The sequence below is a fragment of the Pseudophryne corroboree genome, chromosome 11, assembly GCF_028390025.1.
Source record: "Pseudophryne corroboree isolate aPseCor3 chromosome 11, aPseCor3.hap2, whole genome shotgun sequence".
Classification (NCBI taxonomy): domain Eukaryota; kingdom Metazoa; phylum Chordata; class Amphibia; order Anura; family Myobatrachidae; genus Pseudophryne; species Pseudophryne corroboree.
Genome location: NC_086454.1, coordinates 129,642,668 through 129,662,547, shown reverse-complemented (window position 1 = coordinate 129,662,547; position 19,880 = coordinate 129,642,668). Strand labels below are relative to the sequence as shown.

The window sequence follows — 19,880 nt, the reverse complement described above, 5'->3', positions numbered from 1 at the left end:
TAAAATATAAATTGCAGCTCCCAATGTTGAAATAGTCTGCTCAAGAGCTTTAAGTGAGGAGAACCATTTCAATTTGGTCACACATTTGGATATTCAATTTGTACACAGAGTTATGATGTTCAGTCTAATCTGCAAATTGGTTCCAAGAGCATGTCTAAAACATATTTGTTGCATTTTATTGGGCCGATTCTGTTCATGCTGATAGTTCCAACAAGTTTTTCACTATTATTATGAAACTATGGTAAGAGCTTTCCAATAATTTTACTTTAATGATAGCAAAAAAACACACACATTAGGAGGTTTTTAATACTTCTCACCCTGTTGTACACCTGTTCTGTTTCTGCTGACAGGCATGGTATTATCATTTCAGCTCACTACAGGACACTCTAACACAAAGTTGGAGAGCCATTAAAAATATGTCCAACTTTTTCAATATTTTCTATATAATTCAATTCAAGCAAAGACAGCTAATTTTTGCATTTATTTGATTTTCTGAAAAAGTTATATACTACATGCCTCAATCAAGGATATTGCAAATTTGTAGAATTTTTTTGTGAAAAGTCTACATTGGGACAAAAAGCGACAATAAAATGATAACAGAGATTTGAAATTTGCAGAAGATTTTTTTCCATCACTAAGCAGAATGAACATACATAGTGCTGAAGGCAAGGCTCCATAGCTCTGGAGTTAGAGCACTGATCTTGTAAACCAGGGGTCATGAGTTCAAATCTCACTGGGACCTAGTGCTACTTTCTTGTTACTGCTGCTAAAATATAAATTGCAGCTCCCAATGTTGAAATAGTCTGCTCAAGAGCTTTAAGTGAGGAGAACCATTTCAATTTGGTCACACATTTGGATATTCAATTTGTACACAGTTATGATGTTCAGTCTAATCTGCAAATTGGTTCCAAGAGCATGTCTTAAAATTATTTTATTGTACTGATTCTGTTCATGCTGATAATCCCATCATAATTTTTCAGTATCATTACAAACTGTAGAAAGAGCTTTTCCATAATTAAACTTTAAAGATAGCAACAATGGCATATACATTGTATTAATCTGTATTGTACCGTGCAGGAATCAACTTCATCAGTTGATCCAGAAGAGTTTTGAATTGACAACTGTAGCTGCCAGAAGGCTTTTTTGGTCATGTAAGCATATATAAAGTACAAATGCAAGCATACTCAAGGTAATGACCACTATTGGTCACAAATATCTCAATATAAAGACATTCTGTCATATCATTTTGAAGGCATTCCAGACTAAGGAGCACAAGGTTTGTGAGGCATAGAAAACATGACCAACATTTCCTCAATTTTATATATACACCTATTCAACATACAACAGCAAACTGAAAGTTTCTTTAAATTGTTTAATAGGTTATTAACTGCATGTCCCAAGCAGGCATTTCAGCAGTGGTCATTTGTTAAAAGTGTATATTTGGAGAATGAGCTACAACTAATAATATCCAATAAGATTACTGAAATTTGAAGAAAACTCTTTTCCACCATAATTCAGACCCCGTATTGGTCACAGTTCTGGCTACTTATGTGGCTCCATCTCTCAGGGGTTAGAGCACTGGTCTCGTAAACCAGGGGTCATGAGGTCCAATCTCACTGGGACCCAGTGTTTCCCAATGTTAAAATAGTCTATGCAATATCTTTAAGTGAGGAGAACCATTTCAATTTGGTCACACATTTGGATATTCAATTTGTACACAGAGTTATGATGTTCAGTCTAATCTGCTGATTGGTTACAAGAGCATGTCTAAAACATATGTGTTGCATTTTATTGGGCCGATTCTGTTCATGCTGATAGTTCCAACAAGTTTTTCACTATTATTATGAAACTATGGTAAGAGCTTTCCAATAATTTTACTTTAATGATAGCAAAAAAACACACACATTAGGAGTTTTTTAATACTTCTCACCCTGTTGTACACCTGTTCTGTTTCTGCTGACAGGCATGGTATTATCATTTCAGCTCACTACAGGACACTCTAACATAAAGTTGGAGAGCCATTAAAAATATGTCCAACTTTTTCAATATTTTCTATATAATTCAATTCAAGCAAAGACAGCTAATTTTTGCATTTATTTGATTTTCTGAAAAAGTTATATACTACATGCCTCAATCAAGGATATTGCAAATTTGTAGAATTTTTTTGTGAAAAGTCTACATTGGGACAAAAAGCGACAATAAAATGATAACAGAGATTTGAAATTTGCAGAAGATTTTTTTCCATCACTAAGCAGAATGAACATACATAGTGCTAAAGGCAAGGCTCCATAGCTCAGGGGTTAGAGCACTGGTCTTGTAAACCAGGGGTTGTGAGTTCAAATCTCACTGGGGCCTAGTGCTACTTTCTTGTTACTGCTGTTAAAATATAAATTGCAGCTCCCAATGTTGAAATAGTCAGCTCAAGAGCTTTAAGTGAGGAGAACCATTTCAATTTGGTCACACATTTGGATATTCAATTTGTACACAGAGTTATGATGTTCAGTCTAATCTGCAAATTGGTTCCAAGAGCATGTCTTAAAATTATTTTATTGTACTGATTCTGTTCATGCTGATAATCCCATCATCATTTTTCAGTATCATTACAAACTGTTTCTAAGAGCTTTTCCATAATTAAACTTTAAAGATAGCAACAATGGTATATACATTGTATTAATCTGTATTGTACCGTGCAGGAATCAACTTCATCAGCTGATCCAGAAGAGTTTTGAATTGACAACTGTAGCTGCCAGAAGGCTTTTTTGGTCATGTAAGCATATATAAAGTACAAATGCAAGCATACTCAAGGTAATGACCACTATTGGTCACAAATATCTCAATATAAAGACATTCTGTCATATCATTTTGAAGGCATTCCAGACTAAGGAGCACAAGGTTTGTGAGGCATAGAAAACATGACCAACATTTCCTCAATTTTATATATACACCTATTCAACATACAACAGCAAACTGAAAGTTTCTTTAAATTGTTTAATAGGTTATTAACTGCATGTCCCAAGCAGGCATTTCAGCAGTGGTCATTTGTTAAAAGTGTATATTTGGAGAATGAGCTACAACTAATAATATCCAATAAGATTACTGAAATTTGAAGAAAACTCTTTTCCACCATAATTCAGACCCCGTATTGGTCACAGTTCTGGCTACTTATGTGGCTCCATCTCTCAGGGGTTAGAGCACTGGTCTCGTAAACCAGGGGTCATGAGGTCCAATCTCACTGGGACCCAGTGTTTCCCAATGTTAAAATAGTCTATGCAATATCTTTATGTGAGGAGAACCATTTCAATTTGGTCACACATTTGGATATTCAATTTGTACACAGAGTTATGATGTTCAGTCTAATCTGCTGATTGGTTCCAAGAGCATGTCTAAAACATATTTGTTGCATTTTATTGGGCCGATTCTGTTCATGCTGATAGTTCCAACAAGTTTTTCACTATTATTATGAAACTATGGTAAGAGCTTTCCAATAATTTTACTTTAATGATAGCAAAAAAACACACACATTAGGAGGTTTTTAATACTTCTCACCCTGTTGTACACCTGTTCTGTTTCTGCTGACAGGCATGGTATTATCATTTCAGCTCACTACAGGACACTCTAACACAAAGTTGGAGAGCCATTAAAAATATGTCCAACTTTTTCAATATTTTCTATATAATTCAATTCAAGCAAAGACAGCTAATTTTTGCATTTATTTGATTTTCTGAAAAAGTTATATACTACATGCCTCAATCAAGGATATTGCAAATTTGTAGAATTTTTTTGTGAAAAGTCTACATTGGGACAAAAAGTGACAATAAAATGATAACAGAGATTTGAAATTTGCAGAAGATTTTTTTCCATCACTAAGCAGAATGAACATACATAGTGCTGAAGGCAAGGCTCCATAGCTCAGGGGTTAGAGCACTGGTCTTGTAAACCAGGCGTCGTGAGTTCAAATCTCACTGTTACTGCTGTTAAAATATAAATTGCAGCTCCCAATGTTGAAATAGTCTGCTCAAGAGCTTTAAGTGAGGAGAACCATTTCAATTTGGTCACACATTTGGATATTCAATTTGTACACAGAGTTATGATGTTCAGTCTAATCTGCAAATGGGTTCCAAGAGCATTTCTTAAAATTATTTTATTGTATTGACTCTGTTCATGCTGATAATCCCATCATAATTTTTCAGTATCATTACAAACTGTAGAAAGAGCTTTTCCATAATTAAACTTTAAAGATAGCAACAATGTACATTGTATTGTACCGTGCAGGAATCAACTTCATCAGTTGATCCAGAAGAGTTTTGAATTGACAACTGTAGCTGCCAGAAGGCTTTTTTGGTCATGTAAGCATATATAAAGTACAAATGCAAGCATACTCAAGGTAATGACCACTATTGGTCACAAATATCTCAATATAAAGACATTCTGTCATATCATTTTGAAGGCATTCCAGACTAAGGAGCACAAGGTTTGTGAGGCATGGAAAACATGACCAACATTTCCTCAATTTTATATATACACCTATTCAACATACAACAGCAAACTGAAAGTTTCTTTAAATTGTTTAATAGGTTATTAACTGCATGTCCCAAGCAGGCATTTCAGCAGTGGTCATTTGTTAAAAGTGTATATTTGGAGAATGAGCTACAACTAATAATATCCAATAAGATTACTGAAATTTGAAGAAAACTCTTTTCCACCATAATTCAGACCCCATATTGGTCACAGTTCTGGCTACTTATGTGGCTCCATCTCTCAGGGGTTAGAGCACTGGTCTCGTAAACCAGGGGTCATGAGGTCCAATCTCACTGGGACCCAGTGTTTCCCAATGTTAAAATAGTCTATGCAATATCTTTAAGTGAGGAGAACCATTTCAATTTGGTCACACATTTGGATATTCAATTTGTACACAGAGTTATGATGTTCAGTCTAATCTGCTGATTGGTTACAAGAGCATGTCTAAAACATATTTGTTGCATTTTATTGGGCCGATTCTGTTCATGCTGATAGTTCCAACAAGTTTTTCACTATTATTATGAAACTATGGTAAGAGCTTTCCAATAATTTTACTTTAATGATAGCAAAAAAACACACACATTAGGAGGTTTTTAATACTTCTCACCCTGTTGTACACCTGTTCTGTTTCTGCTGACAGGCATGGTATTATCATTTCAGCTCACTACAGGACACTCTAACACAAAGTTGGAGAGCCATTAAAAATATGTCCAACTTTTTCAATATTTTCTATATAATTCAATTCAAGCAAAGACAGCTAATTTTTGCATTTATTTGATTTTCTGAAAAAGTTATATACTACATGCCTCAATCAAGGATATTGCAAATTTGTAGAATTTTTTTGTGAAAAGTCTACATTGGGACAAAAAGCGACAATAAAATGATAACAGAGATTTGAAATTTGCAGAAGATTTTTTTCCATCACTAAGCAGAATGAACATACATAGCGCTGAAGGCAAGGCTCCATAGCTCAGGGGTTAGAGCACTGGTCTTGTAAACCAGGGGTTGTGAGTTCAAATCTCACTGGGGCCTAGTGCTACTTTCTTGTTACTGCTGCTAAAATATAAATTGCAGCTCCCAATGTTGAAATAGTCTGCTCAAGAGCTTTAAGTGAGGAGAACTATTTCAATTTGGTCACACATTTGGATATTCAATTTGTACACAGAGTTATGATGTTCAGTCTAATCTGCAAATTGGTTCCAAGAGCATGTCTTAAAATTATTTTATTGTATTGACTCTGTTCATGCTGATAATCCCATCATAATTTTTCAGTATCATTACAAACTGTAGAAAGAGCTTTTCCATAATTAAACTTTAAAGATAGCAACAATGGTATATACATTGTATTGTACCGTGCAGGAATCAACTTCATCAGTTGATCCAGAAGAGTTTTGAATTGACAACTGTAGCTGCCAGAAGGCTTTTTTGGTCATGTAAGCATATATAAAGTACAAATGCAAGCATACTCAAGGTAATGACCACTATTGGTCACAAATATCTCAATATAAAGACATTCTGTCATATCATTTTGAAGGCATTCCAGACTAAGGAGCACAAGGTTTGTGAGGCATAGAAAACATGACCAACATTTCCTCAATTTTATATATACACCTATTCAACATACAACAGCAAACTGAAAGTTTCTTTAAATTGTTTAATAGGTTATTAACTGCATGTCCCAAGCAGGCATTTCAGCAGTGGTCATTTGTTAAAAGTGTATATTTGGAGAATGAGCTACAACTAATAATATCCAATAAGATTACTGAAATTTGAAGAAAACTCTTTTCCACCATAATTCAGACCCCGTATTGGTCACAGTTCTGGCTACTTATGTGGCTCCATCTCTCAGGGGTTAGAGCACTGGTCTCGTAAACCAGGGGTCATGAGGTCCAATCTCACTGGGACCCAGTGTTTCCCAATGTTAAAATAGTCTATGCATTATCTTTAAGTGAGGAGAACCATTTCAATTTGGTCACACATTTGGATATTCAATTTGTACACAGAGTTATGATGTTCAGTCTAATCTGCTGATTGGTTACAAGAGCATGTCTAAAACATATTTGTTGCATTTTATTGGGCCGATTCTGTTCATGCTGATAGTTCCAACAAGTTTTTCACTATTATTATGAAACTATGGTAAGAGCTTTCCAATAATTTTACTTTAATGATAGCAAAAAAACACACACATTAGGAGGTTTTTAATACTTCTCACCCTGTTGTACACCTGTTCTGTTTCTGCTGACAGGCATGGTATTATCATTTCAGCTCACTACAGGACACTCTAACACAAAGTTGGAGAGCCATTAAAAATATGTCCAACTTTTTCAATATTTTCTATATAATTCAATTCAAGCAAAGACAGCTAATTTTTGCATTTATTTGATTTTCTGAAAAAGTTATATACTACATGCCTCAATCAAGGATATTGCAAATTTGTAGAATTTTTTTGTGAAAAGTCTACATTGGGACAAAAAGCGACAATAAAATGATAACAGAGATTTGAAATTTGCAGAAGATTTTTTTCCATCACTAAGCAGAATGAACATACATAGTGCTGAAGGCAAGGTTCCATAGCTCAGGGGTTAGAGCACTGGTCTTGTAAACAAGGGGTCGTGAGTTCAAATCTCACTGGGGCCTAGAGCTACTTTCTTGTTACTGCTGCTAAAATATAAATTGCAGCTCCCAATGTTGAAATAGTCTGCTCAAGAGCTTTAAGTGAGGAGAACCATTTCAATTTGGTCACACATTTGGATATTCAATTTGTACACAGAGTTATGATGTTCAGTCTAATCTGCAAATTGGTTCCAAGAGCATGTCTTAAAATTATTTTATTGTACTGATTCTGTTCATGCTGATAATCCCATCATAATTTTTCAGTATCATTACAAACTGTAGAAAGAGCTTTTCCATAATTAAACTTTAAAGATAGCAACAATGGTATATACATTGTATTAATCTGTATTGTACCGTGCAGGAATCAACTTCATCAGTTGATCCAGAAGAGTTTTGAATTGACAACTGTAGCTGCCAGAAGGCTTTTTTGGTCATGTAAGCATATATAAAGTACAAATGCAAGCATACTCAAGGTAATGACAACTATTGGTCACAAATATCTCCATATAAAGACATTCTGTCATATCATTTTGAAGGCATTCCAGACTAAGGAGCACAAGGTTTGTGAGGCATAGAAAACATGACCAACATTTCCTCAATTTTATATATACACCTATTCAACATACAACAGCAAACTGAAAGTTTCTTTAAATTGTTTAATAGGTTATTAACTGCATATCCCAAGCAGGCATTTCAGCAGTGGTCATTTGTTAAAAGTGTATATTTGGAGAATGAGATACAACTAATAATATCCAATAAGATTACTGAAATTTGAAGAAAACTCTTTTCCACCATAATTCAGACCCCGTATTGGTCACAGTTCTGGCTACTTATGTGGCTCCATCTCTCAGGGGTTAGAGCACTGGTCTCGTAAACCAGGGGTCATGAGGTCCAATCTCACTGGGACCCAGTGTTTCCCAATGTTAAAATAGTCTATGCAATATCTTTAAGTGAGGAGAACCATTTCAATTTGGTCACACATTTGGATATTCAATTTGTACACAGAGTTATGATGTTCAGTCTAATCTGCTGATTGGTTACAAGAGCATGTCTAAAACATATTTGTTGCATTTTAATGGGCCGATTCTGTTCATGCTGATAGTTCCAACAAGTTTTTCACTATTATTATGAAACTATGGTAAGAGCTTTCCAATAATTTTACTTTAATGATAGCAAAAAACACACACATTAGGAGGTTTTTAATACTTCTCACCCTGCTGTACTCCTGTTCTGTTTCTGCTGACAGGCATGGTATTATCATTTCAGCTCACTACAGGACACTCTAACACAAAGTTGGAGAGCCATTAAAAATATGTCCAACTTTTTCAATATTTTCTATATAATTCAATTCAAGCAAAGACAGCTAATTTTTGCATTTATTTGATTTTCTGAAAAAGTTATATACTACATGCCTCAATCAAGGATATTGCAAATTTGTAGAATTTTTTTGTGAAAAGTCTACATTGGGACAAAAAGCGACAATAAAATGATAACAGAGATTTGAAATCTGCAGAAGATTTTTTTCCATCACTAAGCAGAATGAACATACATAGTGCTGAAGGCAAGGCTCCATAGCTCAGGGGTTAGAGCACTGGTCTTGTAAACCAGGGGTTGTGAGTTCAAATCTCACTGGGGCCTAGTGCTACTTTCTTGTTACTGCTGCTAAAATATAAATTGCAGCTCCCAATGTTGAAATAGTCTGCTCAAGAGCTTTAAGTGAGGAGAACCATTTCAATTTGGTCACACATTTGGATATTCAATTTGTACACAGAGTTATGATGTTCAGTCTAATCTGCAAATTGGTTCCAAGAGCATGTCTTAAAATTATTTTATTTTACTGATTCTGTTCATGCTGATAATCCCATCATAATTTTTCAGTATCATTACAAACTGTTTCTAAGAGCTTTTCCATAATTAAACTTTAAAGATAGCAACAATGGTATATACAATGTATTAATCTGTATTGTACCGTGCAGGAATCAACTTCATCAGTTGATCCAGAAGAGTTTTGAATTGACAACTGTAGCTGCCAGAAGGCTTTTTTGGTCATGTAAGCATATATAAAGTACAAATGCAAGCATACTCAAGGTAATGACCACTATTGGTCACAAATATCTCAATATAAAGACATTCTGTCATATCATTTTGAAGGCATTCCAGACTAAGGAGCACAAGGTTTGTGAGGCATAGAAAACATGACCAACATTTCCTCAATTTTATATATACACCTATTCAACATACAACAGCAAACTGAAAGTTTCTTTAAATTGTTTAATAGGTTATTAACTGCATGTCCCAAGCAGGCATTTCAGCAGTGGTCATTTGTTAAAAGTGTATATTTGGAGAATGAGCTACAACTAATAATATCCAATAAGATTACTGAAATTTGAAGAAAACTCTTTTCCACCATAATTCAGACCCCGTATTGGTCACAGTTCTGGCTACTTATGTGGCTCCATCTCTCAGGGGTTAGAGCACTGGTCTCGTAAACCAGGGGTTATGAGGTCCAATCTCACTGGGACCCAGTGTTTCCCAATGTTAAAATAGTCTATGCAATATCTTTAAGTGAGGAGAACCATTTCAATTTGGTCACACATTTGGATATTCAATTTGTACACAGAGTTATGATGTTCAGTCTAATCTGCTGATTGGTTACAAGAGCATGTCTAAAACATATGTGTTGCATTTTATTGGGCCGATTCTGTTCATGCTGATAGTTCCAACAAGTTTTTCACTATTATTATGAAACTATGGTAAGAGCTTTCCAATAATTTTACTTTAATGATAGCAAAAAAACACACACATTAGGAGTTTTTTAATACTTCTCACCCTGTTGTACACCTGTTCTGTTTCTGCTGACAGGCATGGTATTATCATTTCAGCTCACTACAGGACACTCTAACATAAAGTTGGAGAGCCATTAAAAATATGTCCAACTTTTTCAATATTTTCTATATAATTCAATTCAAGCAAAGACAGCTAATTTTTGCATTTATTTGATTTTCTGAAAAAGTTATATACTACATGCCTCAATCAAGTATATTGCAAATTTGTAGAATTTTTTTGTGAAAAGTCTACATTGGGACAAAAAGCGACAATAAAATGATAACAGAGATTTGAAATTTGCAGAAGATTTTTTTCCATCACTAAGCAGAATGAACATACATAGTGCTAAAGGCAAGGCTCCATAGCTCAGGGGTTAGAGCACTGGTCTTGTAAACCAGGGGTTGTGAGTTCAAATCTCACTGGGGCCTAGTGCTACTTTCTTGTTACTGCTGTTAAAATATAAATTGCAGCTCCCAATGTTGAAATAGTCAGCTCAAGAGCTTTAAGTGAGGAGAACCATTTCAATTTGGTCACACATTTGGATATTCAATTTGTACACAGAGTTATGATGTTCACTCTAATCTGCAAATTGGTTCCAAGAGCATGTCTTAAAATTATTTTATTGTATTGACTCTGTTCATGCTGATAATCCCATCATAATTTTTCAGTATCATTACAAACTGTAGAAAGAGCTTTTCCATAATTAAACTTTAAAGATAGCAACAATGGTATATACATTGTATTGTACAGTGCAGGTATCAACTTCATCAGTTGATCCAGAAGAGTTTTGAATTGACAACTGTAGCTGCCAGAAGGCTTTTTTGGTCATGTAAGCATATATAAAGTACAAATGCAAGCATACTCAAGGTAATGACCACTATTGGTCACAAATATCTCCATATAAAGACATTCTGTCATATCATTTTGAAGGCATTCCAGACTAAGGAGCACAAGGTTTGTGAGGCATAGAAAACATGACCAACATTTCCTCAATTTTATATATACACCTATTCAACATACAACAGCAAACTGAAAGTTTCTTTAAATTGTTTAATAGGTTATTAACTGCATGTCCCAAGCAGGCATTTCAGCAGTGGTCATTTGTTAAAAGTGTATATTTGGAGAATGAGATACAACTAATAATATCCAATAAGATTACTGAAATTTGAAGAAAACTCTTTTCCACCATAATTCAGACCCCGTATTGGTCACAGTTCTGGCTACTTATGTGGCTCCATCTCTCAGGGGTTAGAGCACTGGTCTCGTAAACCAGGGGTCATGAGGTCCAATCTCACTGGGACCCAGTGTTTCCCAATGTTAAAATAGTCTATGCAATATCTTTAAGTGAGGAGAACCATTTCAATTTGGTCACACATTTGGATATTCAATTTGTACACAGAGTTATGATGTTCAGTCTAATCTGCTGATTGGTTACAAGAGCATGTCTAAAACATATGTGTTGCATCTTATTGGGCCGATTCTGTTCATGCTGATAGTTCCAACAAGTTTTTCACTATTATTATGAAACTATGGTAAGAGCTTTCCAATAATTTTACTTTAATGATAGCAAAAAAACACACACATTAGGAGTTTTTTAATACTTCTCACCCTGTTGTACACCTGTTCTGTTTCTGCTGACAAGCATGGTATTATCATTTCAGCTCACTACAGGACACTCTAACATAAAGTTGGAGAGCCATTAAAAATATGTCCAACTTTTTCAATATTTTCTATATAATTCAATTCAAGCAAAGACAGCTAATTTTTGCATTTATTTGATTTTCTGAAAAAGTTATATACTACATGCCTTAATCAAGTATATTGCAAATTTGTAGAATTTTTTTGTGAAAAGTCTACATTGGGACAAAAAGCGACAATAAAATGATAACAGAGATTTGAAATTTGCAGAAGATTTTTTTCCATCACTAAGCAGAATGAACATACATAGTGCTAAATGCAAGGCTCCATAGCTCAGGGGTTAGAGCACTGGTCTTGTAAACCAGGGGTTGTGAGTTCAAATCTCACTGGGGCCTAGTGCTACTTTCTTGTTACTGCTGTTAAAATATAAATTGCAGCTCCCAATGTTGAAATAGTCAGCTCAAGAGCTTTAAGTGAGGAGAACCATTTCAATTTGGTCACACATTTGGATATTCAATTTGTACACAGAGTTATGATGTTCAGTCTAATCTGCTGATTGGTTACAAGAGCATGTCTAAAACATATTTGTTGCATTTTATTGGGCCGATTCTGTTCATGCTGATAGTTCCAACAAGTTTTTCACTATTATTATGAAACTATGGTAAGAGCTTTCCAATAATTTTACTTTAATGATAGCAAAAAACACACACATTAGGAGGTTTTTAATACTTCTCACCCTGCTGTACACCTGTTCTGTTTCTGCTGACAGGCATGGTATTATCATTTCAGCTCACTACAGGACACTCTAACACAAAGTTGGAGAGCCATTAAAAATATGTCCAACTTTTTCAATATTTTCTATATAATTCAATTCAAGCAAAGACAGCTAATTTTTGCATTTATTTGATTTTCTGAAAAAGTTATATACTACATGCCTCAATCAAGGATATTGCAAATTTGTAGAATTTTTTTGTGAAAAGTCTACATTGGGACAAAAAGCGACAATAAAATGATAACAGAGATTTGAAATTTGCAGAAGATTTTTTTCCATCACTAAGCAGAATGAACATACATAGTGCTGAAGGCAAGGCTCCATAGCTCAGGGGTTAGAGCACTGGTCTTGTAAACCAGGGGTCGTGAGTTCAAATCTCACTGGGGCCTAGTGCTACTTTCTTGTTACTGCTGCTAAAATATAAATTGCAGCTCCCAATGTTGAAATAGTCTGCTCAAGAGCTTTAAGTGAGGAGAACCATTTCAATTTGGTCACACATTTGGATATTCAATTTGTACACAGAGTTATGATGTTCAGTCTAATCTGCAAATTGGTTCCAAGAGCATGTCTTAAAATTATTTTATTTTACTGATTCTGTTCATGCTGATAATCCCATCATAATTTTTCAGTATCATTACAAACTGTAGAAAGAGCTTTTCTATATTTAAACTTTAAAGATAGCAACAATGGTATATACATTGTATTGTACCGTGCATGAATCAACTTCATCAGTTGATCCAGAAGAGTTTTGAATTGACAACTGTAGCTGCCAGAAGGCTTTTTTGGTCATGTAAGCATATATAAAGTACAAATGCAAGCATACTCAAGGTAATGACCACTATTGGTCACAAATATCTCAATATAAAGACATTCTGTCATATTATTTTGAAGGCATTCCAGACTAAGGAGCACAAGGTTTGTGAGGCATGGAAAACATGACCAACATTTCCTCAATTTTATATATACACCTATTCAACATACAGCAGCAAACTGAAAGTTTCTTTAAATTGTTTAATAGGTTATTAACTGCATGTCCCAAGCAGGCATTTCAGCAGTGGTCATTTGTTAAAAGTGTATATTTGGAGAATGAGCTACAACTAATAATATCCAATAAGATTACTGAAATTTGAAGAAAACTATTTTCCACCATAATTCAGACCCCGTATTGGTCACAGTTCTGGCTACTTATGTGGCTCCATAGCTCAGGGGTTAGAGCACTGGTCTCATAAACCAGGGGTCATGAGGTCCAATCTCACTGGGACCTAGTGTTTCCCAATGTTAAAATAGTCTATGCAATATCTTTAAGTGAGGAGAACCATTTCAATTTGGTCACATATTTGGATGGTTAATTTGGACAAAGACATATGATGTTCAGTCTAATCTGCTGATTGGTTACAAGAGCATGTCTAAAATATATTTGTTGCATTTTATTGGGCCGATTCTGTTCATGCTGATAGTTCCAACAAGTTTTTCACTATTATTATGAAACTATGGTAAGAGCTTTCCAATAATTTTACTTTAATGATAGCAAAAAAACACACACATTAGGAGGTTTTTAATACTTCTCACCCTGTTGTACACCTGTTCTGTTTCTGCTGACAGGCATGGTATTATCATTTCAGCTCTCTACAGGACACTCTAACACAAAGTTGGAGAGCCATTAAAAATATGTCCAACTTTTTCAATATTTTCTATATAATTCAATTCAAGCAAAGACAGCTAATTTTTGCATTTATTTGATTTTCTGAAAAAGTTATATACTACATGCCTCAATCAAGGATATTGCAAATTTGTAGAATTTTTTTGTGAAAAGTCTACATTGGGACAAAAAGCGACAATAAAATGATAACAGAGATTTGAAATTTGCAGAAGATATTTTTCCATCACTAAGCAGAATGAACAAACATAGTACTGAAGGCAAGGCTCCATAGCTCAGGGGTTAGGGCACTGGTCTTGTAAACCAGGGGTCGTGAGTTCAAATCTCACTGGGGCCTAGTGCTACTTTCTTGTTACTGCTGCTAAAATATAAATTGCTGCTCCCAATGTTGAAATAGTCTGCTCAAGAGCTTTAAGTGAGGAGAACCATTTCAATTTGGTCACACATTTGGATATTCAATTTGTACACAGAGTTATGATGTTCAGTCTAATCTGCAAATTGGTTCCAAGAGCATGTCTTAAAATTATTTTATTGTATTGACTCTGTTCATGCTGATAATCCCATCATAATTTTTCAGTATCATTACAAACTGTAGAAAGAGCTTTTCCATAATTAAACTTTAAAGATAGCAACAATGGTATATACATTGTATTGTACCGTGCAGGAATCAACTTCATCAGTTGATCCAGAAGAGTTTTGAATTGACAACTGTAGCTGCCAGAAGGCTTTTTTGGTCATGTAAGCATATATAAAGTACAAATGCAAGCATACTCAAGGTAATGACCACTATTGGTCACAAATATCTCAATATAAAGACATTCTGTCATATCATTTTGAAGGCATTCCAGTCTAAGGAGCACAAGGTTTGTGAGGCATAGAAAACATGACCAACATTTCCTCAATTTTATATATACACCTATTCAACATACAACAGCAAACTGAAAGTTTCTTTAAATTGTTTAATAGGTTATTAACTGCATATCCCAAGCAGGCATTTCAGCAGTAGTCATTTGTTAAAAGTGTATATTTGGAGAATGAGATACAACTAATAATATCCAATAAGATTACTGAAATTTGAAGAAAACTCTTTTCCACCATAATTCAGACCCCGTATTGGTCACAGTTCTGGCTACTTATGTGGCTCCATCTCTCAGGGGTTAGAGCACTGGTCTCGTAAACCAGGGGTCATGAGTTCAAATCTGACTGGGGCCTAGTGCTACTTTCTTGTTACTGCTGCTAAAATATAAATTGCAGCTCCCAATGTTGAAATAGTCTGCTCAAGAGCTTTAAGTGAGGAGAACCATTTCAATTTGGTCACACATTTGGATATTCAATTTGTACACAGAGTTATGATGTTCAGTCTAATCTGCAAATTGGTTCCAAGAGCTTGTCTTAAAATTATTTTATTGTACTGATTCTGTTCATGCTGATAATCCCATCATAATTTTTCAGTATCATTACAAACTGTAGAAAGAGCTTTTCCATAATTAAACTTTAAAGATAGCAACAATGGTATATACATTGTATTAATCTGTATTGTACCGTGCAGGAATCAACTTCATCAGTTGATCCAGAAGAGTTTTGAATTGACAACTGTAGCTGCCAGAAGGCTTTTTTGGTCATGTAAGCATATATAAAGTACAAATGCAAGCATACTCAAGGTAATGACCACTATTGGTCACAAATATCTCAATATAAAGACATTCTGTCATATCATTTTGAAGGCATTCCAGACTAAGGAGCACAAGGTTTGTGAGGCATGGAAAACATGACCAACATTTCCTCAATTTTATATATACACCTATTCAACATACAACAGCAAACTGAAAGTTTCTTTAAATTGTTTAATAGTTTATTAACTGCATGTCCCAAGCAGGCATTTCAGCAGTGGTCATTTGTTAAAAGTGTATATTTAGAGAATGAGCTACAACTAATAATATCCAATAAGATTACTGAAATTTGAAGAAAACTCTTTTCCACCATAATTCAGACCCCGTATTGGTCACAGTTCTGGCTACTTATGTGGCTCCATCTCTCAGGGGTTAGAGCACTGGTCTCGTAAACCAGGGGTCATGAGGTCCAATCTCACTGGGACCCAGTGTTTCCCAATGTTAAAATAGTCTATGCAATATCTTTAAGTGAGGAGAACCATTTCAATTTAATCACACATTTGGATATTCAATTTGTACACAGAGTTATGATGTTCAGTCTAATCTGCTGATTGGTTACAAGAGCATGTCTAAAACATATTTGTTGCATTTTATTGGGCCGATTCTGTTCATGCTGATAGTTCCAACAAGTTTTTCACTATTATTATGAAACTATGGTAAGAGCTTTCCAATAATTTAACTTTAATGATAGCACAAAAACACACACATTAGGAGGTTTTTAATACTTCTCACCCTGCTGTACACCTGTTCTGTTTCTGCTGACAGGCATGGTATTATCATTTCAGCTCACTACAGGACACTCTAACACAAAGTTGGAGAGCCATTAAAAATATGTCCAACTTTTTCAATATTTTCTATATAATTCAATTCAAGCAAAGACAGCTAATTTTTGCATTTATTTGATTTTCTGAAAAAGTTATATACTACATGCCTCAATCAAGGATATTGCAAATTTGTAGAATTTTTTTGTGAAAAGTCTACATTGGGACAAAAAGCGACAATAAAATGATAACAGAGATTTGAAATTTGCAGAAGATTTTTTTCCATCACTAAGCAGAATGAACCTACATAGTGCTGAAGGCAAGGCTCCATAGCTCAGGGGTTAGAGCACTGGTCTTGTAAACCAGGGGTTGTGAGTTCAAATCTCACTGGGGCCTAGTGCTACTTTCTTGTTACTGCTGCTAAAATATAAATTGCAGCTCCCAATGTTGAAATAGTCTGCTCAAGAGCTTTAAGTGAGGAGAACCATTTCAATTTGGTCACACATTTGGATATTCAATTTGTACACAGAGTTATGATGTTCAGTCTAATCTGCAAATTGGTTCCAAGAGCATGTCTTAAAATTATTTTATTGTACTGATTCTGTTCATGCTGATAATCCCATCATAATTTTTCAGTATCATTACAAACTGTAGAAAGAGCTTTTCCATAATTAAACTTTAAAGATAGCAACAATGGTATATACATTGTATTAATCTGTATTGTACCGTGCAGGAATCAACTTCATCAGTTGATTCTGAAGAGTTTTGAATTGACAACTGTAGCTGCCAGAAGGCTTTTTTGGTCATGTAAGCATATATAAAGTACAAATGCAAGCATACTCAAGGTAATGACCACTATTGGTCACAAATATCTCAATATAAAGACATTCTGTCATATCATTTTGAAGGCATTCCAGACTAAGGAGCACAAGGTTTGTGAGGCATAAAAAACATGACCAACAATTCCTCAATTTTATATATACACCTATTCAACATACAACAGCAAACTGAAAGTTTCTTTAAATTGTTTAATAGGTTATTAACTGCATGTCCCAAGCAGGCATTTCAGCAGTGGTCATTTGTTAAAAGTGTATATTTGGAGAATGAGATACAACTAATAATATCCAATAAGATTACTGAAATTTGAAGAAAACTCTTTTCCACCATAATTCAGACCCCGTATTGGTCACAGTTCTGGCTACTTATGTGGCTCCATCTCTCAGGGGTTAGAGCACTGGTCTCGTAAACCAGGGGTCATGAGGTCCAATCTCACTGGGACCCAGTGTTTCCCAATGTTAAAATAGTCTATGCAATATCTTTAAGTGAGGAGAACCATTTCAATTTGGTCACACATTTGGATATTCAATTTGTACACAGAGTTATGATGTTCAGTCTAATATGCTGATTGGTTACAAGAGCATGTCTAAAACATATTTGTTGCATTTTATTGGGCCGATTCTGTTCATGCTGATAGTTCCAACAAGTTTTTCACTATTATTATGAAACTATGGTAAGAGCTTTCCAATAATTTTACTTTAATGATAGCACAAAAACACACACATTAGGAGGTTTTTAATACTTCTCACCCTGTTGTACACCTGTTCTGTTTCTGCTGACAGGCATGGTATTATCATTTCAGCTCACTACAGGACACTCTAACACAAAGTTGGAGAGCCATTCAAAATATGTCCAACTTTTTCAAAATTTTCTATATAATTCAATTCAAGAAAAGACAGCTAATTTTTGCATTTATTTGATTTTCTGAAAAAGTTATATACTACATGCCTCAATCAAGGATATTGCAAATTTGTAGAATTTTTTTGTGAAAAGTCTACATTGGGACAAAAAGCGACAATAAAATGATAACAGATATTTGAAATTTGCAGAAGATTTTTTTCCATCACTAAGCAGAATGAACACACATAGTGCTGAAGGCAAGGCTCCATAGCTCAGGGGTTAGAGCGCTGGTCTTGTAAACCAGGGGTCGTGAGTTCAAATCTCACTGGGGCCTAGTACTACTTTCTTGTTACTGCTGCTAAAATATAAATTGTAGCTCCCAATGTTGAAATAGTCTGCTCAAGAGCTTTAAGTGAGGAGAACCATTTCAATTTGGTCACACATTTGGATATTCAATTTGTACACAGAGTTATGATGTTCAGTCTAATCTGCAAATTGGTTCCAAGAGCATGTCTTAAAATTATTTTATTGTATTGACTTTGTTCATGCTGATAATCCCATCATAATTTTTCAGTATCATTACAAACTGTAGAAAGAGCTTTTCCATAATTAAACTTTAAAGATAGCAACAATGGTATATACATTGTATTGTACCGTGCATGAATCAACTTCATCAGTTGATCCAGAAGAGTTTTGAATTGACAACTGTAGCTGCCAGAAGGCTTTTTTGGTCATGTAAGCATATATAAAGTACAAATGCAAGCATACTCAAGGTAATGACCACTATTGGTCACAAATATCTCAATATAAAGACATTCTGTCATATCATTTTGAAGGCATTCCAGACTAAGGAGCACAAGGTTTGTGAGGCATGGAAAACATGACCAACATTTCCTCAATTTTATATATACACCTATTCAACATACAACAGCAAACTGAAAGTTTCTTTAAATTGTTTAATAGTTTATTAACTGCATGTCCCAAGCAGGCATTTCAGCAGTGGTCATTTGTTAAAAGTGTATATTTAGAGAATGAGCTACAACTAATAATATCCAATAAGATTACTGAAATTTGAAGAAAACTCTTTTCCACCATAATTCAGACCCCGTATTGGTCACAGTTCTGGCTACTTATGTGGCTCCATCTCTCAGGGGTTAGAGCACTGGTCTCGTAAACCAGGGGTCATGAGGTCCAATCTCACTGGGACCCAGTGTTTCCCAATGTTAAAATAGTCTATGCAATATCTTTAAGTGAGGAGAACCATTTCAATTTAATCACACATTTGGATATTCAATTTGTACACAGAGTTATGATGTTCAGTCTAATCTGCTGATTGGTTACAAGAGCATGTCTAAAACATATTTGTTGCATTTTATTGGGCCGATTCTGTTCATGCTGATAGTTCCAACAAGTTTTTCACTATTATTATGAAACTATGGTAAGAGCTTTCCAATAATTTAACTTTAATGATAGCACAAAAACACACACATTAGGAGGTTTTTAATACTTCTCACCCTGCTGTACACCTGTTCTGTTTCTGCTGACAGGCATGGTATTATCATTTCAGCTCACTACAGGACACTCTAACACAAAGTTGGAGAGCCATTAAAAATATGTCCAACTTTTTCAATATTTTCTATATAATTCAATTCAAGCAAAGACAGCTAATTTTTGCATTTATTTGATTTTCTGAAAAAGTTATATACTACATGCCTCAATCAAGGATATTGCAAATTTGTAGAATTTTT

The 19,880-nt window shown here is 34.7% G+C and overlaps 10 non-coding genes across 10 annotated transcripts; all 10 read left to right on the top strand.

Annotated features, from left to right (window-relative positions):
* The first annotated feature begins 2,282 nt into the window (after nt 1–2,282).
* TRNAT-UGU (transfer RNA threonine (anticodon UGU)) lies at nt 2,283–2,355 on the top strand. Its single transcript has one exon. It is a non-coding gene; the product is annotated as a tRNA-Thr (tRNA).
* A 3,122-nt stretch (nt 2,356–5,477) lies between these two features.
* Nucleotides 5,478–5,550, top strand: TRNAT-UGU (transfer RNA threonine (anticodon UGU)). Its single transcript has one exon. It is a non-coding gene; the product is annotated as a tRNA-Thr (tRNA).
* Nucleotides 5,551–7,082: 1,532 nt separating this feature from the next.
* On the top strand, nt 7,083–7,155 carry TRNAT-UGU (transfer RNA threonine (anticodon UGU)). Its single transcript has one exon. It is a non-coding gene; the product is annotated as a tRNA-Thr (tRNA).
* A 1,541-nt stretch (nt 7,156–8,696) lies between these two features.
* TRNAT-UGU (transfer RNA threonine (anticodon UGU)) lies at nt 8,697–8,769 on the top strand. Its single transcript has one exon. It is a non-coding gene; the product is annotated as a tRNA-Thr (tRNA).
* Nucleotides 8,770–10,312: 1,543 nt separating this feature from the next.
* TRNAT-UGU (transfer RNA threonine (anticodon UGU)) lies at nt 10,313–10,385 on the top strand. The gene has a single exon. It is a non-coding gene; the product is annotated as a tRNA-Thr (tRNA).
* A 1,532-nt stretch (nt 10,386–11,917) lies between these two features.
* TRNAT-UGU (transfer RNA threonine (anticodon UGU)) lies at nt 11,918–11,990 on the top strand. Its single transcript has one exon. It is a non-coding gene; the product is annotated as a tRNA-Thr (tRNA).
* Nucleotides 11,991–12,683: 693 nt separating this feature from the next.
* TRNAT-UGU (transfer RNA threonine (anticodon UGU)) lies at nt 12,684–12,756 on the top strand. Its single transcript has one exon. It is a non-coding gene; the product is annotated as a tRNA-Thr (tRNA).
* Nucleotides 12,757–14,288: 1,532 nt separating this feature from the next.
* Nucleotides 14,289–14,361, top strand: TRNAT-UGU (transfer RNA threonine (anticodon UGU)). Its single transcript has one exon. It is a non-coding gene; the product is annotated as a tRNA-Thr (tRNA).
* A 2,417-nt stretch (nt 14,362–16,778) lies between these two features.
* Nucleotides 16,779–16,851, top strand: TRNAT-UGU (transfer RNA threonine (anticodon UGU)). The gene has a single exon. It is a non-coding gene; the product is annotated as a tRNA-Thr (tRNA).
* A 1,542-nt stretch (nt 16,852–18,393) lies between these two features.
* On the top strand, nt 18,394–18,466 carry TRNAT-UGU (transfer RNA threonine (anticodon UGU)). Its single transcript has one exon. It is a non-coding gene; the product is annotated as a tRNA-Thr (tRNA).
* The last annotated feature ends 1,414 nt before the right edge of the window (nt 18,467–19,880 follow it).